Genomic DNA, 12013 nt, shown 5'->3' with positions numbered 1-12013 from the left:
TCCCTGTTGCTATGCTATGAAATGAGATCCCTGTTGCTGTGCTATGAAATGAGATCCCTGTTGCTATGCAATGAAATGAGATCCCTGTTGCTGTGCTATAAAATGAGATCCCTGTTGCTGTGCTATGAAATGAGATCCCTGTTGCTGTGCTATGAAATGAGATCCCTGTTGCTATGCTATGAAATGAGATCCTTGTTGCTGTGCTATAAAATGAGATCCCTGTTGCTGTGCTATGAAATGAGATCCCTGTTGCTATGCTATAAAATGAGATCCCTGTTGCTATGCTATAAAATAGGACTCCTGCTGCTCTGTTATTAGAAGAGATCCCTGTTGCTATGTTAAGCGTAGAGACGCCTGTTATGTTGTGAGTAGAGACACTTGTTGCTATGTTGTGAGATGAGACTTTTGTTGCTATTTTGTGAGATGAGACTTTTGTTGCTATTTTGTGAGATGGGACTGTTATGTTGTGAGTTGGGGTTCTTGTTGCTATGTTGTGATATGAGACTCTTGTTGCTATGTTGTGAGATGAGACTGGCTGCTATGTTGTGAGATGAGACTCTTGTTGCTCTGTTATGAGGTGGGACTCTTGTTGCTATGTTGTGAGATGAGACTGGTTGCTATGTTGTGAGATATGACTGGTTGCTATGTTGTGAGATGAGACTGGTTGCTATGTTGTGAGATGAGACTCTTGTTGCTATGTTGTGAGATGAGACTTTTGTTGCTATGTTGTGAGATGAGACTGGTTGCTATGTTGTGAGATGAGACTGGTTGCTATGTTGTGAGATGAGACTCTTGTTGCTATGTTGTGAGATGAGACTCTTGTTGCTATGTTGTGAGATGAGACTTTTGTTGCTATTTTGTGAGATGAGACTTTTGTTGCTATTTTGTGAGATGAGACTTGTTGCTATTTTGTGAGATGGGACTGTTATGTTGTGAGCTGGGGTTCTTGTTGCTATGTTGTGAGATGAAACTCTTCGGCCCAGATGTTAGCTCACCTGCCCGTCGGGCGTCAACTTTTTCCTTAAAACAACTTGAGACCTGATATTTGTCATGTGTCATGCTGGGATGAAGGGCTACCAAGTTTGTTCAAATGAATAACCTTGACCCTCATTCAAGGTCACACGGGTCAAATAGGCTAAAATCTTCAAATGACTTCTTCTCAATAACCAAAAGTCCCAGGGACTTATTATTATGTCTGCTGCATGCTGAAGTGAAGGGCTAACCTTGATCTTCATTCAAGGTCACAGGGGTCAAATATGCTGAAATTTTTAAACAATTTTTCAATAACCAAGATGCCAAGGGACTTGATATTAGGTCTGTTGCATGCTGGGATGAGGGGCTACCAAGTTTGTTCAAATGAATGACCTTGTCCTACATTTAAGGCTACATTGGTCAAATAAGCTAAAAATTTTAAACAACTTCTCAATAAATAGGAGGTACAGGGACTTGATATTGGGCCTGTAGCATGCTGGGATGAGGGGCTACCAAGTTTGTTCAAATGAATGACCTTGTCCTACATTTTAGGTCACAGGAGTCAAATAGGCTAAAATCTTCTAATGACTTCTCAGTAACCAAGAGGCCCAGCAACTAGATATTAGGCCTGTTGCATGCTGGGATGAAGGCCTACCAAGTTCGTTCAAATGAATGCTTCACACTCGTGAAAATATCGATGTTCTGTCATACTCGTGAAATATATGTTATATTAAATGGGAAACTCTTCAATATCCTCTATGTATGTACCAGATAGGGTGTACAGTTGTACGAACCAGATAGTGATACCAGATAGAATATACAGTTGTATGTACCAGATTGAGTGTACAGTTGTACATACCAGATAAAGTTTACAGTTGTAGGTACCAGATAGAGTGTACAGTTGTACGTACCAGACAGAGTGTACAGTTGTAGGTACCAGATAGTGTACAGTTGTACGTACCAGATAGTGTACAGTTGTACATACCAGATAGTGTACAGTTGTACGTACCAGATAGAGTACACAGTTGTACATACCAGATAGTGTACAGTTGTACATACCAGATAGAGTGTACAGTTGTAGGTACCAGATAGTGTACAGTTGTATGTACCAGATAGTGTACAGTTGTAGGTACCAGATAGTGTACAGTTGTAGGTACCAGATAGTGTACAGTTGTACGTACCAGATAGTGTACAGTTGTACGTACCAGATAGAGTACACAGTTGTACATAACAGATAGTGTACAGTTGTACGTACCAGATAGAGTACACAGTTGTACATACCAGATAGAGTACACAGTTGTATGTACCAGATAGAGTATACAGTTGTATGTACCAGATAGAGTACACAGTTGTATGTACCAGATAGAGTGTACAGTTGTACGTACCAGATAGAGTACACAGTTGTATGTACCAGATATAGTATAAAGTTGTACGTACCAGATAGAGTACACAGTTGTATGTACCAGATCGAGTATACAGTTGTACGTACCAGATAGAGTACACAGTTGTATGTACCAGATATAGTATAAAGTTGTACGTACCAGATAGAGTACACAGTTGTATGTACAAGATAGAGTGTACAGTTGTACGTACCAGATATAGTATACAGTTGTACGTACCAGATAGAGTGTACAGTTGTACATACCAGATAGTGTACAGTTGTACGTACCAGATAGAGTGTACAGTTGTACATACTAGATAGAGTTTACAGTTGTAGGTACCAGATATAGTGTACAGTTGTAGGAACCAGATTGAGTATACAGTTGTACGTACCAGATAGAGTGTACAGTTGTACGTACCAGATAGTGTACAGTTGTACGTACCAGATAGAATATACAGTTGTACGTACCAGATAGAGTATACAGTTGTACGTACCAGATAGTGTACAGTTGTACGTACCAGATAGAATATACAGTTGTACGTACCAGATTGAGTGTACAGTTGTAGGTACCAGATAGAGTGTACAGTTGTATGTACCAGACAGAGTGTACATTTGTAGGTACCAGATAGTGTACAGTTGTACGTACCAGATAGTGTACAGTTGTACATACCAGATAGTGTACAGTTGTAGGTCCCAGATATTGTACAGTTGTACGTACCAGATAGAGTGTACAGTTGTAGGTACCAGATAGTGTACAGTTGTAGGTACCAGATAGTGTACAGTTGTAGGTACCAGATAGTGTACAGTTGTACGTACCAGATAGTGTACAGTTGTACATACCAGATAGTGTACAGTTGTACGTACCAGATAGAGTACACAGTTGTACATACCAGATAGTGTACAGTTGTACGTACCAGATAGAGTGTACAGTTGAAGGTACCAGATAGTGTACAGTTGTAGGTACCAGATAGTGTACAGTTGTACGTACCAGATAGTGTACAGTTGTAGGTACCAGATAGTGTACAGTTGTACGTACCAGATAGAGTACAGTTGTACATAACAGATAGTGTACAGTTGTACGTACCAGATAGAGTACACAGTTGTACATACCAGATAGAGTACACAGTTGTATGTACCAGATAGAGTATACAGTTGTATGTACCAGATAGAGTACACAGTTGTATGTACCAGAGAGAGTGTACAGTTGTACGTACCAGATAGAGTACACAGTTGTATGTACCAGATATAGTATAAAGTTGTACGTACCAGATAGAGTACACAGTTGTATGTACCAGATAGAGTATACAGTTGTACGTACCAGATAGAGTACACAGTTGTACGTACCAGATAGAGTACACAGTTGTATGTACCAGATATAGTATAAAGTTGTACGTACCAGATAGAGTACACAGTTGTATGTACAAGATAGAGTGTACAGTTGTACGTACCAAATATAGTATACAGTTGTACGTACCAGATAGAGTGTACAGTTGTACATACCAGATAGTGTACAGTTGTACGTACCAGATGGAGTGTACAGTTGTACGTACCAGATAGAATATACAGTTGTACGTACCAGATAGAGTATACAGTTGTACGTACCAGATAGTGTACAGTTGTACGTACCAGATAGAATATACAGTTGTACGTACCAGATTGAGTGTACAGTTGTACGTACCAGATAGAGTGTACAGTTGTAGGTACCAGATAGAGTGTACAGTTGTAGGTACCAGATAGAGTGTACAGTTGTAGGCACCAGATAGAGTGTACAGTTGTACGTACCAGATAGAGTGTACAGTTGTACGTACCAGATAGTGTACAGTTGAACGTACCAGATAGAGTATACGGTTGTAGGTACCAGATAGTGTGTACAGTTGTACGTACCAGATAGAGTATACAGTTGTACGTACCAGATAGAATATACAGTTGTATGTACCAGATAGTGTACAGTTGTACGTACCAGATAGAGTATACAGTTGTACGTACCAGATATAGTGTACAGTTGTACGTACCAGATAGAGTGTACAGTTGTAGGTACCAGATAGAGTGTACAGTTGTATGTACCAGACAGAGTGTACATTTGTAGGTACCAGATAGTGTACAGTTGTACGTACCAGATAGTGTACAGTTGTACATACCAGATAGTGTACAGTTGTACATACCAGATATTGTACAGTTGTACGTACCAGATATAGTGTACAGTTGTAGGTACCAGATAGTGTACAGTTGTACGTACCAGATAGAGTACACAGTTGTACATACCAGATAGTGTACAGTTGTACGTACCAGATAGAGTACACAGTTGTACATACCAGATAGAGTACACAGTTGTATGTACCAGATATAGTATAAAGTTGTATGTACCAGATAGAGTACACAGTTGTTAGTACCAGATAGAGTGTACAGTTGTACGTACCAGATAGAATACACAGTTGTATGTACCAGATAGAGTACACAGTTGTATGTACCAGATAGAGTACACAGTTGTACGTACCAGATAGAGTACACAGTTGTACGTACCAGATAGAGTGTACAGTTGTAGGTACCAGATATAGTGTACAGTTGTATGTACCAGATAGAGTATACAGTTGTATGTACCAGATAGAGTTTACAGTTGTACGTACCAGATAGAGTACACAGTTGTACGTACCAGATAGAGTACACAGTTGTATGTACCAGATAGAGTATACAGTTGTATGTACCAGATAGAGTTTACAGTTGTATGTACCAGATAGAGTATACAGTTGTACGTACCAGATAGAGTACACAGTTGTATGTACCAGATAGAGTGTACAGTTGTATGTACCAGATATAGTGTACAGTTGTACGTACCAGATAGAGTTTACAGTTGTATGTACCAGATATAGTGTACAGTTGTACGTACCAGATAGAGTACACAGTTGTATGTACCAGATAGAGTATACAGTTGTACGTACCAGATAGAGTACACAGTTGTACGTACCAGATAGAGTACACAGTTGTATGTACCAGATATAGTATAAAGTTGTACGTACCAGATAGAGTACACAGTTGTATGTACAAGATAGAGTGTACAGTTGTACGTACCAAATATAGTATACAGTTGTACGTACCAGATAGAGTGTACAGTTGTACATACCAGATAGTGTACAGTTGTACGTACCAGATGGAGTGTACAGTTGTACGTACCAGATAGAATATACAGTTGTACGTACCAGATAGAGTATACAGTTGTACGTACCAGATAGTGTACAGTTGTACGTACCAGATAGAATATACAGTTGTACGTACCAGATTGAGTGTACAGTTGTACGTACCAGATAGAGTGTACAGTTGTAGGTACCAGATAGAGTGTACAGTTGTATGTACCAGATAGAGTGTACAGTTGTATGTACCAGATAGAGTGTACAGTTGTACGTACCAGATAGAGTGTACAGTTGTACGTACCAGATAGTGTACAGTTGAACGTACCAGATAGAGTATACGGTTGTAGGTACCAGATATAGTGTACAGTTGTACGTACCAGATAGAGTATACAGTTGTACGTACCAGATAGAATATACAGTTGTATGTACCAGATATAGTGTACAGTTGTACGTACCAGATAGAGTATACAGTTGTATGTACCAGATATAGTGTACAGTTGTACGTACCAGATAGAGTGTACAGTTGTAGGTACCAGATAGAGTGTACAGTTGTATGTACCAGACAGAGTGTACATTTGTACGTACCAGATAGTGTACAGTTGTACGTACCAGATAGTGTACAGTTGTACATACCAGATAGTGTACAGTTGTACATACCAGATATTGTACAGTTGTACGTACCAGATATAGTGTACAGTTGTAGGTACCAGATAGTGTACAGTTGTACGTACCAGATAGAGTACACAGTTGTACATACCAGATAGTGTACAGTTGTACGTACCAGATAGAGTACACAGTTGTACATACCAGATAGAGTACACAGTTGTATGTACCAGATATAGTATAAAGTTGTATGTACCAGATAGAGTACACAGTTGTTAGTACCAGATAGAGTGTACAGTTGTACGTACCAGATAGAATACACAGTTGTATGTACCAGATAGAGTACACAGTTGTATGTACCAGATAGAGTACACAGTTGTACGTACCAGATAGAGTACACAGTTGTACGTACCAGATAGAGTGTACAGTTGTAGGTACCAGATATAGTGTACAGTTGTATGTACCAGATAGAGTATACAGTTGTATGTACCAGATAGAGTTTACAGTTGTACGTACCAGATAGAGTACACAGTTGTACGTACCAGATAGAGTACACAGTTGTATGTACCAGATAGAGTATACAGTTGTATGTACCAGATAGAGTTTACAGTTGTATGTACCAGATAGAGTATACAGTTGTACGTACCAGATAGAGTACACAGTTGTATGTACCAGATAGAGTGTACAGTTGTAGGTACCAGATATAGTGTACAGTTGTACGTACCAGATAGAGTTTACAGTTGTATGTACCAGATATAGTGTACAGTTGTACGTACCAGATAGAGTACACAGTTGTATGTACCAGATGGGGCTTTAAACCTGATGTGACCTAAACTATTTTTAAATGCCCTTTACTCTGCAAGATCAAGCTTTTCAGTTGATATTGAGTCTCCATTGATTTCGTGTTAGATTAATGATACGGTCTACAAGGGTTTTGTAGCTGCCTTTCACCTGGAATATCTGGCTTTTATTACCACACCGTTATACACCACTTTGGTAGGACTGGCCCCCAATATTCTTATCTAAGATTTTAACAGTAATTTGAATTGAACTACATGATATCATTGTCAGTAATGTTGTGGTCGACAACGGTGACTGAATACTACTATTTACCTGATTTTATCCGTAGTTATGGGTGGGTACGAGGCCGTATTAACTTTCATATTTACACACAGTATCATAGGAATGCTAGGGAAAACAACGCACTTCAACGTCAACATCTGAACATCTAGTGTAAACCCAGCTTATAAACAAAGATTCTTGTATCTTGAACCAGTATATGTGACCGTTCTATAAGGAGTTTCTAGTATACAGAAATCGTTATGTATCGCTACATGTGACCGTTCTATAAGGGGTTTCTAGTATACAGAAATCGTAATACCACTACATGTGACCGTTCTATAAAGGGTTTCTAGTATACAGAAATCGTTATGTATCGCTACATGTGACCGTTCTATAAAGGGTTTCTAGTATACAGAAATCGTTATGTACCACTACATGTGACCGTTCTATAAAGGGGTTTCTAGTATACAGAAATCGTTATGTACCACTACATGTGACCGTTCTATAAAGGGTTTCTAGTATACAGAATTCGTTATGTACGTACCGCTACATGTGACTGTTCTATAAGGAGTTTCTAGTATACAGAAATCGTTATGTACCATTACATGTGACCGTTCTATAAAGGGTTTCTAGTATACAGAAATCGTTATGTATCGCTACATGTGACCGTTCTATAAAGGGTTTCTAGTATACAGAAATCGTTATGTATCGCTACATGTGACTGTTCTATAAAGGGTTTCTAGTATACAGAAATCGTAATACCACTACATGTGACCGTTCTATAAAGGGTTTCTAGTATACAGAAATCGTTATGTATCGCTACATGTGACCGTTCTATAAAGGGTTTCTAGTATACAGAAACCGTTATGTACCACTTCATGTGACCGTTCTATAAGGGGGTTGTATATTTTTTGATTTAATGAAGTAAAAGGATTGTACAAAAGACACAAAGGACTCGTCAGTGACACTAGGCACGTCATACAGTTGTCTCGTCCTTATAGGACTCGTCAGTGATACTAGGCACGTCATGCAGTTGTTTCGTCCTTATAGGATCCGTCAGTGATACTAGGCACGTCATACAGCTGTTTCGTTCTTCTAGAACTCGTCAGTGGTGTTAGGCACGTCATACAGTTGTCTCGTCCTTTATAGGACTCGTCAGTGATACTAGGGGCATCATACAGCTGTTTCGTCCTTATAGGACTCGTCAGTGATACTAGGGACATCATACAGTTGTCTCGTCTTTATAGGACTCGTCAGTGATGCTAGGCACGTCATACAGTTGTCTCGTCCTTATAGGACTCGTCAGTGATGCTAGGCACGCCATACAGTTGTCTCGTCCTTATAGGACTCGTCAGTGATACTAGGGACATCATACAGTTGTCTCGTCCTTAAAGGACTCGTCAGTGATACTAGGCACGTCATACAGTTGTCTCGTCCTTATAGGACTCGTCAGTGATACTAGGGGCATCATACAGCTGTTTCGTCCTTATAGGACTCGTCAGTGATACTAGGGACATCATACAGTTGTCTCGTCTTTATAGGACTCGTCAGTGATGCTAGGCACGTCATACAGTTGTCTCGTCCTTATAGGACTCGTCAGTGATGCTAGGCACGCCATACAGTTGTCTCGTCCTTATAGGACTCGTCAGTGATACTAGGGACATCATACAGTTGTCTCGTCCTTAAAGGACTCGTCAGTGATACTAGGCACGTCATACAGTTGTCTCGTCCTTATAGGACTCGTCAGTGATACTAGGGACATCATACAGTTGTCTCGTCTTTATAGGACTCGTCAGTGATACTAGGGACATCATGCAGTTGTCTCGTCTTTATTGGACTCGTCAGTGATACTAGGGACAGCATACAGTTGTCTCGTCTTTATAGGACTCGTCAGTGATACTAGGGACATCATACAGTTGTCTCGTCTTTATTGGACTCGTCATTGATGCTCGGGACATCTTATAGCTATTTTGTCCTTCTCGGACTTTTCAGTGATGCTCGGATGATCATATAGCTATTTCGTTCTTCTATGACTTGTACGTGATGCCCGGGTTATCATAAGGGAGTTTCGTCCTTCTATGACTCGTCAGTGATGTTCGGGACATCAGACAGTTTCGTCCTTCTATGACTCGTCAGTGATGCTCGGGACATCAGACAGTTTCGTCCTTCTATGAATCGTCAGTGATGTTCGGGACATCAGACAGTTTCGTCCTTCTATGACTCGTCAGTGATGCTCGGGACATCAGACAGTTTCGTCCTTCTATGACTCGTCAGTGATGCTCGGGACATCAGACTTGTTTCGTCCTTCTATGACTCGTCAGTGATGTTCGAGACATCAGACAGTTTCGTCCTTCTATGACTCGTCAGTGATGCTCGGGACATCAGACAGTTTCGTCCTTCTATGACTCGTCAGTGATGCTCGGGACATCAGACAGTTTCGTCCTTCTATGACTCGTCAGTGATGCTCGAGAGATCATATAGCTATTGTAATAACACCACTAGAAAATAATGTCAAACTTTTGATGGGCCAATAAGGAAATATGTGATTTTCCTGTGGAGCCTCTTATATAGAAGCATACATTTGACAATTTAATTTGTCCTGTGGACTTTGGTTTAGTTTGGTTCATTTTGTTTACCGTACTATTAACAGCCAGGGTCATTTAAGGACGTGCCAGGTTTTGGAGGTGGAGAACCGCCGGTGTACCCGGTAAAAAGCCTACGGTCAGTACCTGGCAACTGCCCTACGTGGGTTTCGAACACTGCTAGTGATATAGTATTTAAGACATCTTAACCACTCGGGCACCGCGGTCCTGTGGACGACGATTAAAACTATAACATGTGTAAAATTAGGTTTTCTGATTCTAGTGGCCGTAAGGTAAAACATATAGCTTTTTAATCGATACAGGATTGCTTATCAAAGGTGATACACAAAATACACTGTATATGCTTTTAATATCGATTATTGACGAACTGAAATCCCCAGTGTATAACCTGAAATATGTCAACATGCCAAAACAGGATGAAAACCTGTATGTATTTAATAAACATCTGTCAGAGAAAGAACGTTACCATAGATATAGGGATTTCAACCCAGTTGTATACTGTTATGCTAACTAAGAGCGAGTGACATGAGATCAAAGGTATGGAAATGATGTAGAAACAGACGATTGGAGATATCAAACTGAGATACAGCGCTGCACGTGAAATACAGTTATATCCAGAGAGGATAAACTGAATGGAAGTATTGGAGGTAGGTTCCGGTATATCGACCACGCGTGAAATCAATCAACTGTCCCGCGGAGTAGCTGTGATGACATTCGTGTTGGATAGTTTCAGATTAAGCTGAGCATCACTGAGCACAACCGTGGCCGTTACCCAGCCGAGACACTCGAACACGGGGACAGATATTGCACTTTTCTAATTTTCACATTTTAATAAGAAAAACGGAACCCTAGTCTGCAGTTATTGATTTCAAACTCAACTGTTTATCTATTTATATGTTTTGTAAGCAATGGAGCCTTACCGACACGTTTCAAGTTATTTAATACATGTACAACTCGTGCTTCAGTCCATCAGCTAGCTTATTAATGGTTAGGACGACTTGTCTTCAGTCCATCAGCTAACTTATCAATGGTTAGGACGACTTGTCTTCAGTCCATCAGCTAACTTATCAATGGTTAGGACGACTTGTCTTCAGTCCATCAGCTAACTTATCAATGCTTAGGACGACTTGTCTTCAGTCCATCAGCTAACTTATCAATGCTTAGGACGACTTGTCTTCAGTCCATCAGCTAGCTTTTTAATGGTTAGGACGACTTGTCTTCAGTCCATCAGCTAACTTATCAATGGTAAGGACGACTTGTCTTCAGTCCATCAGCTAACTTATTAATGGTTAGGACGACTTGTCTTCAGTCCATCAGCTAACCTATTAATGTTTAGGACGACTTGTCTTCAGTCCATCAGCTAACCTATTAATGGTTATGCGACTTGTCTTGTGTGTGCATGTACTATAATTCTATAGGTCTACTTAACAAAATCACTCTAAACAACGGTTTATAGCTGATTCGGTTAATTGTCCAACAAGTATCAAAACTTCTCGTCAAAAAATATTTCGTTAAAACAAAATTCAAGCGAAGCTGAAATTTACAGAAATAGACACCTGATTCGATTATGGATGGACAATGTCTTTGATGAGTTTGGTGACAAAATCCTCGAACAGGCTATATATCTCACCATAAACGGAACAAAAAAATTGATGAGTTTGGTGACAAAATTTTCAAACAGGATATATATTTCATCAGAACAAAAACATTGATGAGTTTGGTGACAAAATCTTCTAACAGGATATAGATTTCATCAGAACAAAAACATTGATGAGTTTGGTGACAAAATCTTCTAACAGGATATAGATTTCATCAGAACAAAAACATTGATTAGTTTGGTGACAAAATCTTCAAACAGGATATAGATTTCATCAGAACAAATACACTTTGAGTTTAGTGGACACATTTTCAAGCGGGCTACAGAGCTTACCATAATTAAAAACAAAAACAAACAAAAAAACACAACGATGAATTTGGTGACAAAATCTTCTAACAGGTTACAGAGCACATCAGAACAAACACATTAATGAGTTTAGTGATCAAATCTTCAAATAGGCTACAAAGCTTACCAGAATCTGAAACACACATTGATAAGTTTAGTGGCCAAATTCTCTAGCAGGCTACAAAGCTAACCAGAACAAACACATTTATGAGTTTAGTGGCCAAATCTTCACATGTTCTGGAGCCCATCAAAACAATTCTTTCAATTACTAAATATCATACGGGTATTGTTTCAGTCAACAACATATTGATTGGCGATGTTGATT

Source organism: Pecten maximus, chromosome 3 (assembly GCF_902652985.1).
Source record: "Pecten maximus chromosome 3, xPecMax1.1, whole genome shotgun sequence".
NCBI classification, from domain to species: Eukaryota; Metazoa; Mollusca; class Bivalvia; order Pectinida; family Pectinidae; genus Pecten; species Pecten maximus.
Note: the sequence above shows the minus strand (reverse complement) of the source record.